General features: G+C 62.6%; 3 non-coding genes across 3 annotated transcripts; all 3 read right to left on the reverse strand.

Annotated features, from left to right (window-relative positions):
• Positions 1-1,207: 1,207 nt before the first annotated feature.
• Positions 1,208-1,326, reverse strand: LOC131873418 (5S ribosomal RNA). Its single transcript, XR_009371374.1, has one exon. It is a non-coding gene; the product is annotated as a 5S ribosomal RNA (ribosomal RNA).
• A 7,820-nt stretch (positions 1,327-9,146) lies between these two features.
• LOC131873419 (5S ribosomal RNA) lies at positions 9,147-9,265 on the reverse strand. Its single transcript, XR_009371375.1, has one exon. It is a non-coding gene; the product is annotated as a 5S ribosomal RNA (ribosomal RNA).
• A 7,805-nt stretch (positions 9,266-17,070) lies between these two features.
• Positions 17,071-17,189, reverse strand: LOC131873420 (5S ribosomal RNA). Its single transcript, XR_009371376.1, has one exon. It is a non-coding gene; the product is annotated as a 5S ribosomal RNA (ribosomal RNA).
• Positions 17,190-18,572: the final 1,383 nt, after the last annotated feature.

Raw genomic sequence — 18,572 nt, forward strand, 5'->3', positions numbered from 1 at the left:
TTCTTGCCTTTTCTGGAAATTGGTGAAGGCAGCGCATCAAAGGTGCGCACCTCGGTGTGCTCCGAGGTGCGAACCCGAGAGCGCTCCGAGGTGCCCACGAAGTCGAAAGTCGGGTTAATTGCATTGTTTTCCCCGGGTGCGCTCCGAGGTGCGCAACATCGGCGCGCACCAAGGAGGGCTCCGAAGTGTGCTCCAAGGTGCGCACGATGGCGTGCACCTCTGGTGCGCACGATTCGGAGCTCGGTTTGACCGGGGTGCGCACACCTTGGCTGGGTTGCGCACCTTTTGTGCGCTCCAAGGTGCGCACGAAGTCGGAGCTCGGTTTGCCCCGGGTGCGCACCTTCGCCAGGGTGCGCACCTTGATGCGCACGCCTTGGCTGGGCTGCGCACCTTGGTGGGCGCCATGGTGCGCACCTTTCGTGCGCTCCAAGGTGCGCACGAAGTCGGAGCTCGGTTTGCCCCGGGTGCGCACCTTGGTGGGCGCCATGGTGCACTCCGAGGTGCCCAAGATTGGTGCGCACCAAGGAGCGCTCCGAAGTGCGCTCCAAGGTGCGCGCGAAGTCGAAAGTTGGGTTAATTGTCCGGTTTGCCTCGGGTGCGCACCTTGCGTGCACCTTCGCCAGGGTGGGCGCCTTGGTGCGCACACCTTGGCTGGGCTGCGCACACCTTGGCACCCGCGTTTCCTTCATTTTAAATTTTTTTTTTTTACAATCTCTCAAGTGGGAAATTCTATAATCTCAACTTTTTTTGCCTTTTCAGGAAACTTTTGAATGGAGCGCATCATTGGTGCGCTCCGAAGTGTGCTCCAAAGCTCTCTCCAGCTGCGTGCACCTGCCCCGGCCGCGCACCCGGCCCCGCCCAGCTTCGCTCACCTGTCCCGGGCGTCTGGTGCGGAACCTTAGAGTAAGAAACATCACCGTGCACCTTGGCCAACGTGCGCGACTCGACCGAGCGCGCACTGGCCGAGGTGCACACCGATTTCACCTGGGTGCGCGCGCAGCACCTCGGGCGCACCGGGGTGCGCGCACAACGCCCGGGTTGCACCGTGGCCTGTGTGCTCGGGGCGCCTCGGGTGCGCGCTCGGTGTCGCCCCCGCGCGCGCGGTAGTGCGGGCAGCGCACCCCGGCCCGGCCCGGCCCCGACGAGAACGCAAACGGGCAAAAGGTTTATTCAAATAGCATTGCGACGCCCGGCGAAAAACTAAAAAAGGGTGCAACACCGGGACTTCCCGGGAGGTCACCCATCCCAGTACTACTCCGGCCCAAGCGCGCTTAACTGCGGAGTTCTGATGGGATCCGGTGCACTAACGCTGGTATGATCGCACCCGTTATGAGCTTGTCGCAGTGTGTACTTAGCAAACCGCGACCCACGTGCGAATCCACCCCGGCCACCCACCCCCGTCGAGGTGCACACCCTCCCTCGCGAAGTGCGCCCCGTTCGCCAAGTGTGAGCCCTGCCCGGGTGCGCGCACCTTGCTAGGGCGTCGGGTGTGCACCCGGCCCGGCCTACGTGCGTGCACCTGGAGGGGGCGTCGTGTGCGTGCAGTGTCCCGTCTGCAACGCGGTGCCCACACACCACCTCGGGCGCAACGACCTGCGCTCACATGTGGGCCGAGTGCACCTTGGTGCATGTTCGGGGCGCCTCGGGTGCACGCTCGATCTTGCCCCGGTGCACCAAGGCGCTCGGTTTGCCCCGGGTGCGCACTTGGTGCAAGGTGGGCACCCAAAATAGGGATCAAGCACCAAAACACAAGTTTCGGGATGCAAAATGGGACCCAAGGACCACAAATGCGTTCCAAGACCCATGATGGGTCCACGAGAACAAAAATGTGTTCCGAGACTTAATAAACAAATATTGGGTTTTAGGAGAAGAAACATGCTCTGATGCCCAAAACGAGAATCGACCCCGAAAAGGCCACAGGCCAAAAGTGGGATGCGAGACAAAAAAAAATGGGACCCGAGGACCAAAATTGGGTTCCCAGGTCGAAGACAGGGCAACCGGACAAGAAACGACCTCTAAGGCTCGAAATGAGTCCCGACGACTAAAACTTGACAAGAAGCACCCATCAGGCACCCAACTCGACACCCATGGGATGCCGACCCACCCGGGCTTCCACCTAGCACACCTTGGCACCCACCCACCCTCGCACCCAACCTCGCACCCAACTTAGCACCTTTGAACCCACATTGGCACTCACCCTGACCCTGGCACCTTGGAACCCACATTGGCAACCCACATTGGCACTCACCTTGACCCTGGCACCCACCTTTGCACTCACCTTGGGACCCACCCTGGCTCCCACCTCGGCACCCACCCAGACACCCACCTTGGTTCCTTGGCACCCACCTTGGATCCTTGGCACCCACCCCGACACCCACCTTGGCACGCAACTTGGCTACTTGCCACCCACCTTGGCTCCTTGACGCCCACCCCGACAACCACCCCGTGACCTACCCTGGCTAGGGTTGGTGCACACCCACCCTGGTGCCCACCTTGGCACCCACCCTATGACCCACCTTGGCACGCACCTTAGTACCCACCCCGTTACCCACCCTAGGACCCACCCCGTGACCCACCTTGGCCAGGGTGGGTGCCTTGGTGCGCACAACTTGCCTGGGCTGCACACCAGGGCGGGCTCAAGATGGCACCCGCGTTCCGTTTTTTTCACTATCTTTCAAAACGGAAATTTTAAAATCTCATTTTTTTCTTTTTTTTGCCTTTTCTGGAAATTAGTGAAGGCAGCGCATCAAAGGTGCGCAATGCTGGTGCGAACCCGGGAGCGCTCCGATGTGTGCTCCAAGGTGCGGCGTGCACGAAGTCCGAGCCCGGTTTGCCTCCGGGTGCGCACCTCGCGTGCACCTTCGCCGGGGTGAGCACCTTGGCTGGGTTGCGCGCCCTGGTGCGTACCAAGGAGCGCTCTGAAGTGTGCTCCAAGGTGCGGCGTGCACGAAGTCGGAGCCCGGTTTGCCCCGGGTGTGCACCTCGGGTGCGCACCTCGCGTGCACCTTCGCTGCGGTGGGCACCTTGGCTGGGTTGCGCGCCTTGGTGGGCACCATGCAGTGCACGAAGTCGGAGCCCGGTTTGCCCCGGGCGCGCACCTCCGCCAGGGTGGGCACCTTGGTGCGCACAACTTGCCTGGGCTGCGCATCAGGAAGGGCTCAAGATGGCACCCGCGTTCCGTTTTTTTCACTATCTTTCAGAACGGAAATTTTAAAATATCGTTTTTTTTTGCCTTTTCTGGAAATTAGTGAAGGCAGCGCATCAAAGGTGCGCAACGCTGGTGCGAACCTGGGAGCGCTCCGATGTGTGCTCCAAGGTGCGGCGTGCACGAAGTCGGAGCCCGGTTTGCCTCGGGTGCGCCCTGGTGGGCACCATGGTGCGCACCAAGGAGCGCTCCGAAGTGTGCTCCAAGGTGCGGCCTGCACGAAGTCGGAGCCCGGTTTGCCCCGGGTGTGCACCTCGGGTGGGCACCTTGGTGCGCATGCCTTGCCTGGGCTGCGCACCAGGGCGGGCTCAAGATGGCACCCGCGTTCCTTTTTTTTCACTATCTTTCAAAACGGAAATTTTAAAATCTCATTTTTTTTTGCCTTTTTCTGGAAATTAGTGAAGGCAGCGCATCAAAGGTGCGCACCTCGCTGCCCACCACGGTGCGCAACGCCGGTGGGCACCCGGGAGTGCTTCGAAGTGTGCTCCAAGGTGCTGCGTGCACGTTGTCGGAGCCCGGTTTGCCCCGGGTGCGCACCTCGCGTGCACCTTCGTCGGGGTGGGCACCTTGGCTTGGTTTGCCCCGGCTGCGCTCCGAAGCGGGGTTATTGGAGCGCCGCCTCTTTTTTTGTCGGAGCGTTTGGTGGGGTTTCTCGCATTGGCTCTTCCGAGGCCCGGTTGCCACCCTGGCGCGCACGAAGTCGGAAGTAGGGTTAATTGCCCGGGTGCGCACCTTTGCCAGGGTGGCACCTTACCTGGGCTGCGCACCAGGGCGGGCTCAAGATGGCACGCGCGTTCCGTTTTTTTCACTATCTTTCAAAACGGAAATTTTAAAATCTCCTTTTTTTTTTGCCTTTTCTGGAAATTAGTGAAGGCAGCGCATCAAAGGTGCGCACCTCGCTGCCCACCTTGGTGTGCTCTGAGGTGCGCACCCGGGAGCGCTACGAAGTGTGCTCCAAGGTGCGGCGTGCACGTTGTCGGAGCCCGGTTTGCCCCGGGTGCGCACCTCGCCTGCACCTTGGCCGGGGTGGGCACCTTGGCTGGGTTTGCCCAGGGTGCGCTCCGAAGCGGGGTTACTGGAGCGCCCCCTCTTTTTTTGTCAGAGAGTTTGGTGGGGTTTCTCGCATTGGCTCTTCCCAGGCCCGGTTGTTGGGTGCGCTCCCACCCTGGCGCGCGCGAAGTTGGAAGTTGGGTTAATTGCCCGGGCGCGCACCTTCGCCAGGGTGGGCACCTTGGTGCGCAAACCTTGGCTGGGCTGCGCACCAGGGCGGGCTCAAGATGGCACCAGCATTCCCTTTTTCTCACTATCTTTCAAAACGGAAATTTTAAAATCTCGTTTTTTTTTTGCCTTTTATGGAAATTAGTGAAGGCATCGCATCAAAGGTGCGCACCTCGCTGCCCACCTTGGTGTGCTCCGAGGTGCCCACCACGGTGCGCAACGCCGGTGCGAACCCGGGAGCGCCCCGATGTGTGCTCCAAGGTGCGGCGTGCACGAAGTCGGACCCCGGTTTGCCCCGGGTGCGCACCTCGCGTGCACCTTGGTGCGCACACCTTGGCTGGGTTGCGCGGCCTGGTGGGCACCATGGTGCGCACCAAGGAGCGCTCCGAAGTGTGCTCCAAGGTGCGGCGTGCACGAAGTCGGAGCCCGGTTTGCCCCGGGTGCGCACCTTCGCCGCGGTGGGCACCATGGCGTGCACGAAGTCGGAGCCCGGTTTGCCCCGGGTGCGCACCTCGCGTGCACCTTCGCCGGGGTGGGCACCTCGGCTGGGTTGCGCGCCCTGGTGCGCACCAAGGAGCGCTCTGAAGTGTGCTCCAAGGTGCGGCGTGCACGAAGTCGGAGCCCGGTTTGCCCCGGGTGTGCACCTCGCGTGCACCTTCGCTGCGGTGGGCACCTTGGCTGGGTTGCGCGCCTTGGTGGGCACCATGCAGTGCACGAAGTCGGAGCCCGGTTTGCCCCGGGCGCGCACCTCCGCCAGGGTGGGCACCTTGGTGCGCACAACTTGCCTGGGCTGCGCACCAGGAAGGGCTCAAGATGGCACCCGCGTTCCGTTTTTTTCACTATCTTTCAGAACGGAAATTTTAAAATATCGTTTTTTTTTGCCTTTTCTGGAAATTAGTGAAGGCAGCGCATCAAAGGTGCGCAACGCTGGTGCGAACCTGGGAGCGCTCCGATGTGTGCTCCAAGGTGCGGCGTGCACGAAGTCGGACCCCGGTTTGCCCCGGGTGCGCACCTCGCGTGCACCTTGGTGCGCACACCTTGGCTGGGTTGCGCGCCCTGGTGGGCACCATGGTGCGCACCAAGGAGCGCTCCGAAGTGTGCTCCAAGGTGCGGCGTGCACGAAGTCGGAGCCCGGTTTGCCCCGGGTGCGCACCTCGCGTGCACCTTCGCCGCGGTGGGCACCATGGCGTGCACGAAGTCGGAGCCCGGTTTGCCCCGGGTGCGCACCTCGCGTGCACCTTCGCCGGGGTGGGCACCTTAGTGTGCAGACCTTGGCTGGGTTGCGCGCCCTGGTGGGCACCATGGTGCGCACCAAGGAGCGCTCCGAAGTGTGCTCCAAGGTGCGGCCTGCACGAAGTCGGAGCCCGGTTTGCCCCGGGTGTGCACCTCGGGTGGGCACCTTGGTGCGCATGCCTTGCCTGGGCTGCGCACCAGGGCGGGCTCAAGATGGCACCCGCGTTCCTTTTTTTTCACTATCTTTCAAAACGGAAATTTTAAAATCTCATTTTTTTTTGCCTTTTTCTGGAAATTAGTGAAGGCAGCGCATCAAAGGTGCGCACCTCGCTGCCCACCACGGTGCGCAACGCCGGTGGGCACCCGGGAGTGCTTCGAAGTGTGCTCCAAGGTGCTGCGTGCACGTTGTCGGAGCCCGGTTTGCCCCGGGTGCGCACCTCGCGTGCACCTTCGTCGGGGTGGGCACCTTGGCTGGGTTTGCCCCGGCTGCGCTCCGAAGCGGGGTTATTGGAGCGCCGCCTCTTTTTTTGTCGGAGCGTTTGGTGGGGTTTCTCGCATTGGCTCTTCCGAGGCCCGGTTGCCACCCTGGCGCGCACGAAGTCGGAAGTAGGGTTAATTGCCCGGGTGCGCACCTTTGCCAGGGTGGGCACCTTACCTGGGCTGCGCACCAGGGCGGGCTCAAGATGGCACGCGCGTTCCGTTTTTTTCACTATCTTTCAAAACGGAAATTTTAAAATCTCCTTTTTTTTTTGCCTTTTCTGGAAATTAGTGAAGGCAGCGCATCAAAGGTGCGCACCTCGCTGCCCACCTTGGTGTGCTCTGAGGTGCGCACCCGGGAGCGCTACGAAGTGTGCTCCAAGGTGCGGCGTGCACGTTGTCGGAGCCCGGTTTGCCCCGGGTGCGCACCTCGCCTGCACCTTGGCCGGGGTGGGCACCTTGGCTGGGTTTGCCCAGGGTGCGCTCCGAAGCGGGGTTACTGGAGCGCCCCCTCTTTTTTTGTCAGAGCGTTTGGTGGGGTTTCTCGCATTGGCTCTTCCCAGGCCCGGTTGTTGGGTGCGCTCCCACCCTGGCGCGCGCGAAGTTGGAAGTTGGGTTAATTGCCCGGGCGCGCACCTTCGCCAGGGTGGGCACCTTGGTGCGCACACCTTGGCTGGGCTGCGCACCAGGGCGGGCTCAAGATGGCACCAGCATTCCCTTTTTCTCACTATCTTTCAAAACGGAAATTTTAAAATCTCGTTTTTTTTTTGCCTTTTATGGAAATTAGTGAAGGCATCGCATCAAAGGTGCGCACCTCGCTGCCCACCTTGGTGTGCTCCGAGGTGCCCACCACGGTGCGCAACGCCGGTGCGAACCCGGGAGCGCCCCGATGTGTGCTCCAAGGTGCGGCGTGCACGAAGTCGGACCCCGGTTTGCCCCGGGTGCGCACCTCGCGTGCACCTTGGTGCGCACACCTTGGCTGGGTTGCGCGGCCTGGTGGGCACCATGGTGCGCACCAAGGAGCGCTCCGAAGTGTGCTCCAAGGTGCGGCGTGCACGAAGTCGGAGCCCGGTTTGCCCCGGGTACGCACCTCGCGTGCACCTTCGCCGGGGTGGGCACCTCGGCTGGGTTGCGCGCCCTGGTGCGCACCAAGGAGCGCTCCGAAGTGTGCTCCAAGGTGCGGCGGTGCACGAAGTCGGAGCCCGGTTTGCCCCGGGTGCGCACCTTCGCCGCGGTGCGCACCATGGCGTGCACGAAGTCGGAGCCCGGTTTGCCCCGGGTGCGCACCTCGCGTGCACCTTCGGCGGGGTTGCGCGCCCTGGTGGGCACCATGGTGCGCACCAAGGAGCGCTCCGAAGTGTGCTCCAAGGTGCGGCGTGCACGAAGTCGGAGCCCGGTTTGCCCCGGGTGCGCACCTCGCGTGCACCTTCGGCGGGGTTGCGCGCCCTGGTGGGCACCATGGTGCGCACCAAGGAGCGCTCCGAAGTGTGCTCCAAGGTGCGGCGTGCACGAAGTCGGAGCCCGGTTTGCCCCGGGTGCGCACCTCGCGTGCACCTTCGCCGCGGTGGGCACCATGGCGTGCACGAAGTCGGAGCCCGGTTTGCCCCGGGTGCGCACCTCGCGTGCACCTTCGCCGGGGTGGGCACCTCGGCTGGGTTGCGCGCCCTGGTGCGCACCAAGGAGCGCTCCGAAGTGTGCTCCAAGGTGCGGCGTGCACGAAGTCGGAGCCCGGTTTGCCCCGGGTGCGCACCTCGCGTGCACCTTCGCCAGGGTGGGCACCTCGGTGCGCACACCTTCTCAATGTTTTCTTGCCTTTTCTGGAAATTGGTGAAGGCAGCGCATCAAAGGTGCGCACCTCGGTGTGCTCCGAGGTGCGAACCCGAGAGCGCTCCGAGGTGCCCACGAAGTCGAAAGTCGGGTTAATTGCATTGTTTTCCCCGGGTGCGCTCCGAGGTGCGCAACATCGGCGCGCACCAAGGAGGGCTCCGAAGTGTGCTCCAAGGTGCGCACGATGGCGTGCACCTCTGGTGCGCACGATTCGGAGCTCGGTTTGACCGGGGTGCGCACACCTTGGCTGGGTTGCGCACCTTTTGTGCGCTCCAAGGTGCGCACGAAGTCGGAGCTCGGTTTGCCCCGGGTGCGCACCTTCGCCAGGGTGCGCACCTTGATGCGCACGCCTTGGCTGGGCTGCGCACCTTGGTGGGCGCCATGGTGCGCACCTTTCGTGCGCTCCAAGGTGCGCACGAAGTCGGAGCTCGGTTTGCCCCGGGTGCGCACCTTGGTGGGCGCCATGGTGCACTCCGAGGTGCCCAAGATTGGTGCGCACCAAGGAGCGCTCCGAGAGTGCGCTCCAAGGTGCGCGCGAAGTCGAAAGTTGGGTTAATTGTCCGGTTTGCCTCGGGTGCGCACCTTGCGTGCACCTTCGCCAGGGTGGGCGCCTTGGTGCGCACACCTTGGCTGGGCTGCGCACACCTTGGCACCCGCGTTTCCTTCATTTTAAATTTTTTTTTTTTACAATCTCTCAAGTGGGAAATTCTATAATCTCAACTTTTTTTGCCTTTTCAGGAAACTTTTGAATGGAGCGCATCATTGGTGCGCTCCGAAGTGTGCTCCAAAGCTCTCTCCAGCTGCGTGCACCTGCCCCGGCCGCGCACCCGGCCCCGCCCAGCTTCGCTCACCTGTCCCGGGCGTCTGGTGCGGAACCTTAGAGTAAGAAACATCACCGTGCACCTTGGCCAACGTGCGCGACTCGACCGAGCGCGCACTGGCCGAGGTGCACACCGATTTCACCTGGGTGCGCGCGCAGCACCTCGGGCGCACCGGGGTGCGCGCACAACGCCCGGGTTGCACCGTGGCCTGTGTGCTCGGGGCGCCTCGGGTGCGCGCTCGGTGTCGCCCCCGCGCGCGCGGTAGTGCGGGCAGCGCACCCCGGCCCGGCCCGGCCCCGACGAGAACGCAAACGGGCAAAAGGTTTATTCAAATAGCATTGCGACGCCCGGCGAAAAACTAAAAAAGGGTGCAACACCGGGACTTCCCGGGAGGTCACCCATCCCAGTACTACTCCGGCCCAAGCGCGCTTAACTGCGGAGTTCTGATGGGATCCGGTGCACTAACGCTGGTATGATCGCACCCGTTATGAGCTTGTCGCAGTGTGTACTTAGCAAACCGCGACCCACGTGCGAATCCACCCCGGCCACCCACCCCCGTCGAGGTGCACACCCTCCCTCGCGAAGTGCGCCCCGTTCGCCAAGTGTGAGCCCTGCCCGGGTGCGCGCACCTTGCTAGGGCGTCGGGTGTGCACCCGGCCCGGCCTACGTGCGTGCACCTGGAGGGGGCGTCGTGTGCGTGCAGTGTCCCGTCTGCAACGCGGTGCCCACACACCACCTCGGGCGCAACGACCTGCGCTCACATGTGGGCCGAGTGCACCTTGGTGCATGTTCGGGGCGCCTCGGGTGCACGCTCGATCTTGCCCCGGTGCACCAAGGCGCTCGGTTTGCCCCGGGTGCGCACTTGGTGCAAGGTGGGCACCCAAAATAGGGATCAAGCACCAAAACACAAGTTTCGGGATGCAAAATGGGACCCAAGGACCACAAATGCGTTCCAAGACCCATGATGGGTCCACGAGAACAAAAATGTGTTCCGAGACTTAATAAACAAATATTGGGTTTTAGGAGAAGAAACATGCTCTGATGCCCAAAACGAGAATCGACCCCGAAAAGGCCACAGGCCAAAAGTGGGATGCGAGACAAAAAAAAATGGGACCCGAGGACCAAAATTGGGTTCCCAGGTCGAAGACAGGGCAACCGGACAAGAAACGACCTCTAAGGCTCGAAATGAGTCCCGACGACTAAAACTTGACAAGAAGCACCCATCAGGCACCCAACTCGACACCCATGGGATGCCGACCCACCCGGGCTTCCACCTAGCACACCTTGGCACCCACCCACCCTCGCACCCAACCTCGCACCCAACTTAGCACCTTTGAACCCACATTGGCACTCACCCTGACCCTGGCACCTTGGAACCCACATTGGCACTCACCTTGACCCTGGCACCCACCTTTGCACTCACCTTGGGACCCACCCTGGCTCCCACCTCGGCACCCACCCAGACACCCACCTTGGTTCCTTGGCACCCACCTTGGATCCTTGGCACCCACCCCGACACCCACCTTGGCACGCAACTTGGCTACTTGCCACCCACCTTGGCTCCTTGACGCCCACCCCGACAACCACCCCGTGACCTACCCTGGCTAGGGTTGGTGCACACCCACCCTGGTGCCCACCTTGGCACCCACCCTATGACCCACCTTGGCACGCACCTTAGTACCCACCCCGTTACCCACCCTAGGACCCACCCCGTGACCCACCTTGGCCAGGGTGGGTGCCTTGGTGCGCACAACTTGCCTGGGCTGCACACCAGGGCGGGCTCAAGATGGCACCCGCGTTCCGTTTTTTTCACTATCTTTCAAAACGGAAATTTTAAAATCTCATTTTTTTCTTTTTTTTGCCTTTTCTGGAAATTAGTGAAGGCAGCGCATCAAAGGTGCGCAATGCTGGTGCGAACCCGGGAGCGCTCCGATGTGTGCTCCAAGGTGCGGCGTGCACGAAGTCCGAGCCCGGTTTGCCCCGGGTGCGCACCTCGCGTGCACCTTCGCCGGGGTGAGCACCTTGGCTGGGTTGCGCGCCCTGGTGCGTACCAAGGAGCGCTCTGAAGTGTGCTCCAAGGTGCGGCGTGCACGAAGTCGGAGCCCGGTTTGCCCCGGGTGTGCACCTCGGGTGCGCACCTCGCGTGCACCTTCGCTGCGGTGGGCACCTTGGCTGGGTTGCGCGCCTTGGTGGGCACCATGCAGTGCACGAAGTCGGAGCCCGGTTTGCCCCGGGCGCGCACCTCCGCCAGGGTGGGCACCTTGGTGCGCACAACTTGCCTGGGCTGCGCATCAGGAAGGGCTCAAGATGGCACCCGCGTTCCGTTTTTTTCACTATCTTTCAGAACGGAAATTTTAAAATATCGTTTTTTTTTGCCTTTTCTGGAAATTAGTGAAGGCAGCGCATCAAAGGTGCGCAACGCTGGTGCGAACCTGGGAGCGCTCCGATGTGTGCTCCAAGGTGCGGCGTGCACGAAGTCGGAGCCCGGTTTGCCTCGGGTGCGCCCTGGTGGGCACCATGGTGCGCACCAAGGAGCGCTCCGAAGTGTGCTCCAAGGTGCGGCCTGCACGAAGTCGGAGCCCGGTTTGCCCCGGGTGTGCACCTCGGGTGGGCACCTTGGTGCGCATGCCTTGCCTGGGCTGCGCACCAGGGCGGGCTCAAGATGGCACCCGCGTTCCTTTTTTTTCACTATCTTTCAAAACGGAAATTTTAAAATCTCATTTTTTTTTGCCTTTTTCTGGAAATTAGTGAAGGCAGCGCATCAAAGGTGCGCACCTCGCTGCCCACCACGGTGCGCAACGCCGGTGGGCACCCGGGAGTGCTTCGAAGTGTGCTCCAAGGTGCTGCGTGCACGTTGTCGGAGCCCGGTTTGCCCCGGGTGCGCACCTCGCGTGCACCTTCGTCGGGGTGGGCACCTTGGCTTGGTTTGCCCCGGCTGCGCTCCGAAGCGGGGTTATTGGAGCGCCGCCTCTTTTTTTGTCGGAGCGTTTGGTGGGGTTTCTCGCATTGGCTCTTCCGAGGCCCGGTTGCCACCCTGGCGCGCACGAAGTCGGAAGTAGGGTTAATTGCCCGGGTGCGCACCTTTGCCAGGGTGGCACCTTACCTGGGCTGCGCACCAGGGCGGGCTCAAGATGGCACGCGCGTTCCGTTTTTTTCACTATCTTTCAAAACGGAAATTTTAAAATCTCCTTTTTTTTTTGCCTTTTCTGGAAATTAGTGAAGGCAGCGCATCAAAGGTGCGCACCTCGCTGCCCACCTTGGTGTGCTCTGAGGTGCGCACCCGGGAGCGCTACGAAGTGTGCTCCAAGGTGCGGCGTGCACGTTGTCGGAGCCCGGTTTGCCCCGGGTGCGCACCTCGCCTGCACCTTGGCCGGGGTGGGCACCTTGGCTGGGTTTGCCCAGGGTGCGCTCCGAAGCGGGGTTACTGGAGCGCCCCCTCTTTTTTTGTCAGAGAGTTTGGTGGGGTTTCTCGCATTGGCTCTTCCCAGGCCCGGTTGTTGGGTGCGCTCCCACCCTGGCGCGCGCGAAGTTGGAAGTTGGGTTAATTGCCCGGGCGCGCACCTTCGCCAGGGTGGGCACCTTGGTGCGCAAACCTTGGCTGGGCTGCGCACCAGGGCGGGCTCAAGATGGCACCAGCATTCCCTTTTTCTCACTATCTTTCAAAACGGAAATTTTAAAATCTCGTTTTTTTTTTGCCTTTTATGGAAATTAGTGAAGGCATCGCATCAAAGGTGCGCACCTCGCTGCCCACCTTGGTGTGCTCCGAGGTGCCCACCACGGTGCGCAACGCCGGTGCGAACCCGGGAGCGCCCCGATGTGTGCTCCAAGGTGCGGCGTGCACGAAGTCGGACCCCGGTTTGCCCCGGGTGCGCACCTCGCGTGCACCTTGGTGCGCACACCTTGGCTGGGTTGCGCGGCCTGGTGGGCACCATGGTGCGCACCAAGGAGCGCTCCGAAGTGTGCTCCAAGGTGCGGCGTGCACGAAGTCGGAGCCCGGTTTGCCCCGGGTGCGCACCTTCGCCGCGGTGGGCACCATGGCGTGCACGAAGTCGGAGCCCGGTTTGCCCCGGGTGCGCACCTCGCGTGCACCTTCGCCGGGGTGGGCACCTCGGCTGGGTTGCGCGCCCTGGTGCGCACCAAGGAGCGCTCTGAAGTGTGCTCCAAGGTGCGGCGTGCACGAAGTCGGAGCCCGGTTTGCCCCGGGTGTGCACCTCGCGTGCACCTTCGCTGCGGTGGGCACCTTGGCTGGGTTGCGCGCCTTGGTGGGCACCATGCAGTGCACGAAGTCGGAGCCCGGTTTGCCCCGGGCGCGCACCTCCGCCAGGGTGGGCACCTTGGTGCGCACAACTTGCCTGGGCTGCGCACCAGGAAGGGCTCAAGATGGCACCCGCGTTCCGTTTTTTTCACTATCTTTCAGAACGGAAATTTTAAAATATCGTTTTTTTTTGCCTTTTCTGGAAATTAGTGAAGGCAGCGCATCAAAGGTGCGCAACGCTGGTGCGAACCTGGGAGCGCTCCGATGTGTGCTCCAAGGTGCGGCGTGCACGAAGTCGGACCCCGGTTTGCCCCGGGTGCGCACCTCGCGTGCACCTTGGTGCGCACACCTTGGCTGGGTTGCGCGCCCTGGTGGGCACCATGGTGCGCACCAAGGAGCGCTCCGAAGTGTGCTCCAAGGTGCGGCGTGCACGAAGTCGGAGCCCGGTTTGCCCCGGGTGCGCACCTCGCGTGCACCTTCGCCGCGGTGGGCACCATGGCGTGCACGAAGTCGGAGCCCGGTTTGCCCCGGGTGCGCACCTCGCGTGCACCTTCGCCGGGGTGGGCACCTTAGTGTGCAGACCTTGGCTGGGTTGCGCGCCCTGGTGGGCACCATGGTGCGCACCAAGGAGCGCTCCGAAGTGTGCTCCAAGGTGCGGCCTGCACGAAGTCGGAGCCCGGTTTGCCCCGGGTGTGCACCTCGGGTGGGCACCTTGGTGCGCATGCCTTGCCTGGGCTGCGCACCAGGGCGGGCTCAAGATGGCACCCGCGTTCCTTTTTTTTCACTATCTTTCAAAACGGAAATTTTAAAATCTCATTTTTTTTTGCCTTTTTCTGGAAATTAGTGAAGGCAGCGCATCAAAGGTGCGCACCTCGCTGCCCACCACGGTGCGCAACGCCGGTGGGCACCCGGGAGTGCTTCGAAGTGTGCTCCAAGGTGCTGCGTGCACGTTGTCGGAGCCCGGTTTGCCCCGGGTGCGCACCTCGCGTGCACCTTCGTCGGGGTGGGCACCTTGGCTGGGTTTGCCCCGGCTGCGCTCCGAAGCGGGGTTATTGGAGCGCCGCCTCTTTTTTTGTCGGAGCGTTTGGTGGGGTTTCTCGCATTGGCTCTTCCGAGGCCCGGTTGCCACCCTGGCGCGCACGAAGTCGGAAGTAGGGTTAATTGCCCGGGTGCGCACCTTTGCCAGGGTGGGCACCTTACCTGGGCTGCGCACCAGGGCGGGCTCAAGATGGCACGCGCGTTCCGTTTTTTTCACTATCTTTCAAAACGGAAATTTTAAAATCTCCTTTTTTTTTTGCCTTTTCTGGAAATTAGTGAAGGCAGCGCATCAAAGGTGCGCACCTCGCTGCCCACCTTGGTGTGCTCTGAGGTGCGCACCCGGGAGCGCTACGAAGTGTGCTCCAAGGTGCGGCGTGCACGTTGTCGGAGCCCGGTTTGCCCCGGGTGCGCACCTCGCCTGCACCTTGGCCGGGGTGGGCACCTTGGCTGGGTTTGCCCAGGGTGCGCTCCGAAGCGGGGTTACTGGAGCGCCCCCTCTTTTTTTGTCAGAGCGTTTGGTGGGGTTTCTCGCATTGGCTCTTCCCAGGCCCGGTTGTTGGGTGCGCTCCCACCCTGGCGCGCGCGAAGTTGGAAGTTGGGTTAATTGCCCGGGCGCGCACCTTCGCCAGGGTGGGCACCTTGGTGCGCACACCTTGGCTGGGCTGCGCACCAGGGCGGGCTCAAGATGGCACCAGCATTCCCTTTTTCTCACTATCTTTCAAAACGGAAATTTTAAAATCTCGTTTTTTTTTTGCCTTTTATGGAAATTAGTGAAGGCATCGCATCAAAGGTGCGCACCTCGCTGCCCACCTTGGTGTGCTCCGAGGTGCCCACCACGGTGCGCAACGCCGGTGCGAACCCGGGAGCGCCCCGATGTGTGCTCCAAGGTGCGGCGTGCACGAAGTCGGACCCCGGTTTGCCCCGGGTGCGCACCTCGCGTGCACCTTGGTGCGCACACCTTGGCTGGGTTGCGCGGCCTGGTGGGCACCATGGTGCGCACCAAGGAGCGCTCCGAAGTGTGCTCCAAGGTGCGGCGTGCACGAAGTCGGAGCCCGGTTTGCCCCGGGTACGCACCTCGCGTGCACCTTCGCCGGGGTGGGCACCTCGGCTGGGTTGCGCGCCCTGGTGCGCACCAAGGAGCGCTCCGAAGTGTGCTCCAAGGTGCGGCGTGCACGAAGTCGGAGCCCGGTTTGCCCCGGGTGCGCACCTTCGCCGCGGTGCGCACCATGGCGTGCACGAAGTCGGAGCCCGGTTTGCCCCGGGTGCGCACCTCGCGTGCACCTTCGGCGGGGTTGCGCGCCCTGGTGGGCACCATGGTGCGCACCAAGGAGCGCTCCGAAGTGTGCTCCAAGGTGCGGCGTGCACGAAGTCGGAGCCCGGTTTGCCCCGGGTGCGCACCTCGCGTGCACCTTCGGCGGGGTTGCGCGCCCTGGTGGGCACCATGGTGCGCACCAAGGAGCGCTCCGAAGTGTGCTCCAAGGTGCGGCGTGCACGAAGTCGGAGCCCGGTTTGCCCCGGGTGCGCACCTCGCGTGCACCTTCGCCGCGGTGGGCACCATGGCGTGCACGAAGTCGGAGCCCGGTTTGCCCCGGGTGCGCACCTCGCGTGCACCTTCGCCGGGGTGGGCACCTCGGCTGGGTTGCGCGCCCTGGTGCGCACCAAGGAGCGCTCCGAAGTGTGCTCCAAGGTGCGGCGTGCACGAAGTCGGAGCCCGGTTTGCCCCGGGTGCGCACCTCGCGTGCACCTTCGCCAGGGTGGGCACCTCGGTGCGCACACCTTCTCAATGTTTTCTTGCCTTTTCTGGAAATTGGTGAAGGCAGCGCATCAAAGGTGCGCACCTCGGTGTGCTCCGAGGTGCGAACCCGAGAGCGCTCCGAGGTGCCCACGAAGTCGAAAGTCGGGTTAATTGCATTGTTTTCCCCGGGTGCGCTCCGAGGTGCGCAACATCGGCGCGCACCAAGGAGGGCTCCGAAGTGTGCTCCAAGGTGCGCACGATGGCGTGCACCTCTGGTGCGCACGATTCGGAGCTCGGTTTGACCGGCGGTGCGCACACCTTGGCTGGGTTGCGCACCTTTTGTGCGCTCCAAGGTGCGCACGAAGTCGGAGCTCGGTTTGCCCCGGGTGCGCACCTTCGCCAGGGTGCGCACCTTGATGCGCACGCCTTGGCTGGGCTGCGCACCTTGGTGGGCGCCATGGTGCGCACCTTTCGTGCGCTCCAAGGTGCGCACGAAGTCGGAGCTCGGTTTGCCCCGGGTGCGCACCTTGGTGGGCGCCATGGTGCACTCCGAGGTGCCCAAGATTGGTGCGCACCAAGGAGCGCTCCGAAGTGCGCTCCAAGGTGCGCGCGAAGTCGAAAGTTGGGTTAATTGTCCGGTTTGCCTCGGGTGCGCACCTTGCGTGCACCTTCGCCAGGGTGGGCGCCTTGGTGCGCACACCTTGGCTGGGCTGCGCACACCTTGGCACCCGCGTTTCCTTCATTTTAAATTTTTTTTTTTTACAATCTCTCAAGTGGGAAATTCTATAATCTCAACTTTTTTTGCCTTTTCAGGAAACTTTTGAATGGAGCGCATCATTGGTGCGCTCCGAAGTGTGCTCCAAAGCTCTCTCCAGCTGCGTGCACCTGCCCCGGCCGCGCACCCGGCCCCGCCCAGCTTCGCTCACCTGTCCCGGGCGTCTGGTGCGGAACCTTAGAGTAAGAAACATCACCGTGCACCTTGGCCAACGTGCGCGACTCGACCGAGCGCGCACTGGCCGAGGTGCACACCGATTTCACCTGGGTGCGCGCGCAGCACCTCGGGCGCACCGGGGTGCGCGCACAACGCCCGGGTTGCACCGTGGCCTGTGTGCTCGGGGCGCCTCGGGTGCGCGCTCGGTGTCGCCCCCGCGCGCGCGGTAGTGCGGGCAGCGCACCCCGGCCCGGCCCGGCCCCGACGAGAACGCAAACGGGCAAAAGGTTTATTCAAATAGCATTGCGACGCCCGGCGAAAAACTAAAAAAGGGTGCAACACCGGGACTTCCCGGGAGGTCACCCATCCCAGTACTACTCCGGCCCAAGCGCGCTTAACTGCGGAGTTCTGATGGGATCCGGTGCACTAACGCTGGTATGATCGCACCCGTTATGAGCTTGTCGCAGTGTGTACTTAGCAAACCGCGACCCACGTGCGAATCCACCCCGGCCACCCACCCCCGTCGAGGTGCACACCCTCCCTCGCGAAGTGCGCCCCGTTCGCCAAGTGTGAGCCCTGCCCGGGTGCGCGCACCTTGCTAGGGCGTCGGGTGTGCACCCGGCCCGGCCTACGTGCGTGCACCTGGAGGGGGCGTCGTGTGCGTGCAGTGTCCCGTCTGCAACGCGGTGCCCACACACCACCTCGGGCGCAACGACCTGCGCTCACATGTGGGCCGAGTGCACCTTGGTGCATGTTCGGGGCGCCTCGGGTGCACGCTCGATCTTGCCCCGGTGCACCAAGGCGCTCGGTTTGCCCCGGGTGCGCACTTGGTGCAAGGTGGGCACCCAAAATAGGGATCAAGCACCAAAACACAAGTTTCGGGATGCAAAATGGGACCCAAGGACCACAAATGCGTTCCAAGACCCATGATGGGTCCACGAGAACAAAAATGTGTTCCGAGACTTAATAAACAAATATTGGGTTTTAGGAGAAGAAACATGCTCTGATGCCCAAAACGAGAATCGACCCCGAAAAGGCCACAGGCCAAAAGTGGGATGCGAGACAAAAAAAAATGGGACCCGAGGACCAAAATTGGGTTCCCAGGTCGAAGACAGGGCAACCGGACAAGAAACGACCTCTAAGGCTCGAAATGAGTCCCGACGACTAAAACTTGACAAGAAGCACCCATCAGGCACCCAACTCGACACCCATGGGATGCCGACCCACCCGGGCTTCCACCTAGCACACCTTGGCACCCACCCACCCTCGCACCCAACCTCGCACCCAACTTAGCACCTTTGAACCCACATTGGCACTCACCCTGACCCTGGCACCTTGGAACCCACATTGGCACTCACCTTGACCCTGGCACCCACCTTTGCACTCACCTTGGGACCCACCCTGGCTCCCACCTCGGCACCCACCCAGACACCCACCTTGGTTCCTTGGCACCCACCTTGGATCCTTGGCACCCACCCCGACACCCACCTTGGCACGCAACTTGGCTACTTGCCACCCACCTTGGCTCCTTGACGCCCACCCCGACAACCACCCCGTGACCTACCCTGGCTAGGGTTGGTGCACACCCACCCTGGTGCCCACCTTGGCACCCACCCTATGACCCACCTTGGCACGCACCTTAGTACCCACCCCGTTACCCACCCTAGGACCCACCCCGTGACCCACCTTGGCCAGGGTGGGTGCCTTGGTGCGCACAACTTGCCTGGGCTGCACACCAGGGCGGGCTCAAGATGGCACCCGCGTTCCGTTTTTTTCACTATCTTTCAAAACGGAAATTTTAAAATCTCATTTTTTTCTTTTTTTTGCCTTTT

This window comes from Cryptomeria japonica, unplaced genomic scaffold, assembly GCF_030272615.1.
Source record: "Cryptomeria japonica unplaced genomic scaffold, Sugi_1.0 HiC_scaffold_1683, whole genome shotgun sequence".
In the NCBI taxonomy this organism is placed as follows: Eukaryota; Viridiplantae; Streptophyta; class Pinopsida; order Cupressales; family Cupressaceae; genus Cryptomeria; species Cryptomeria japonica.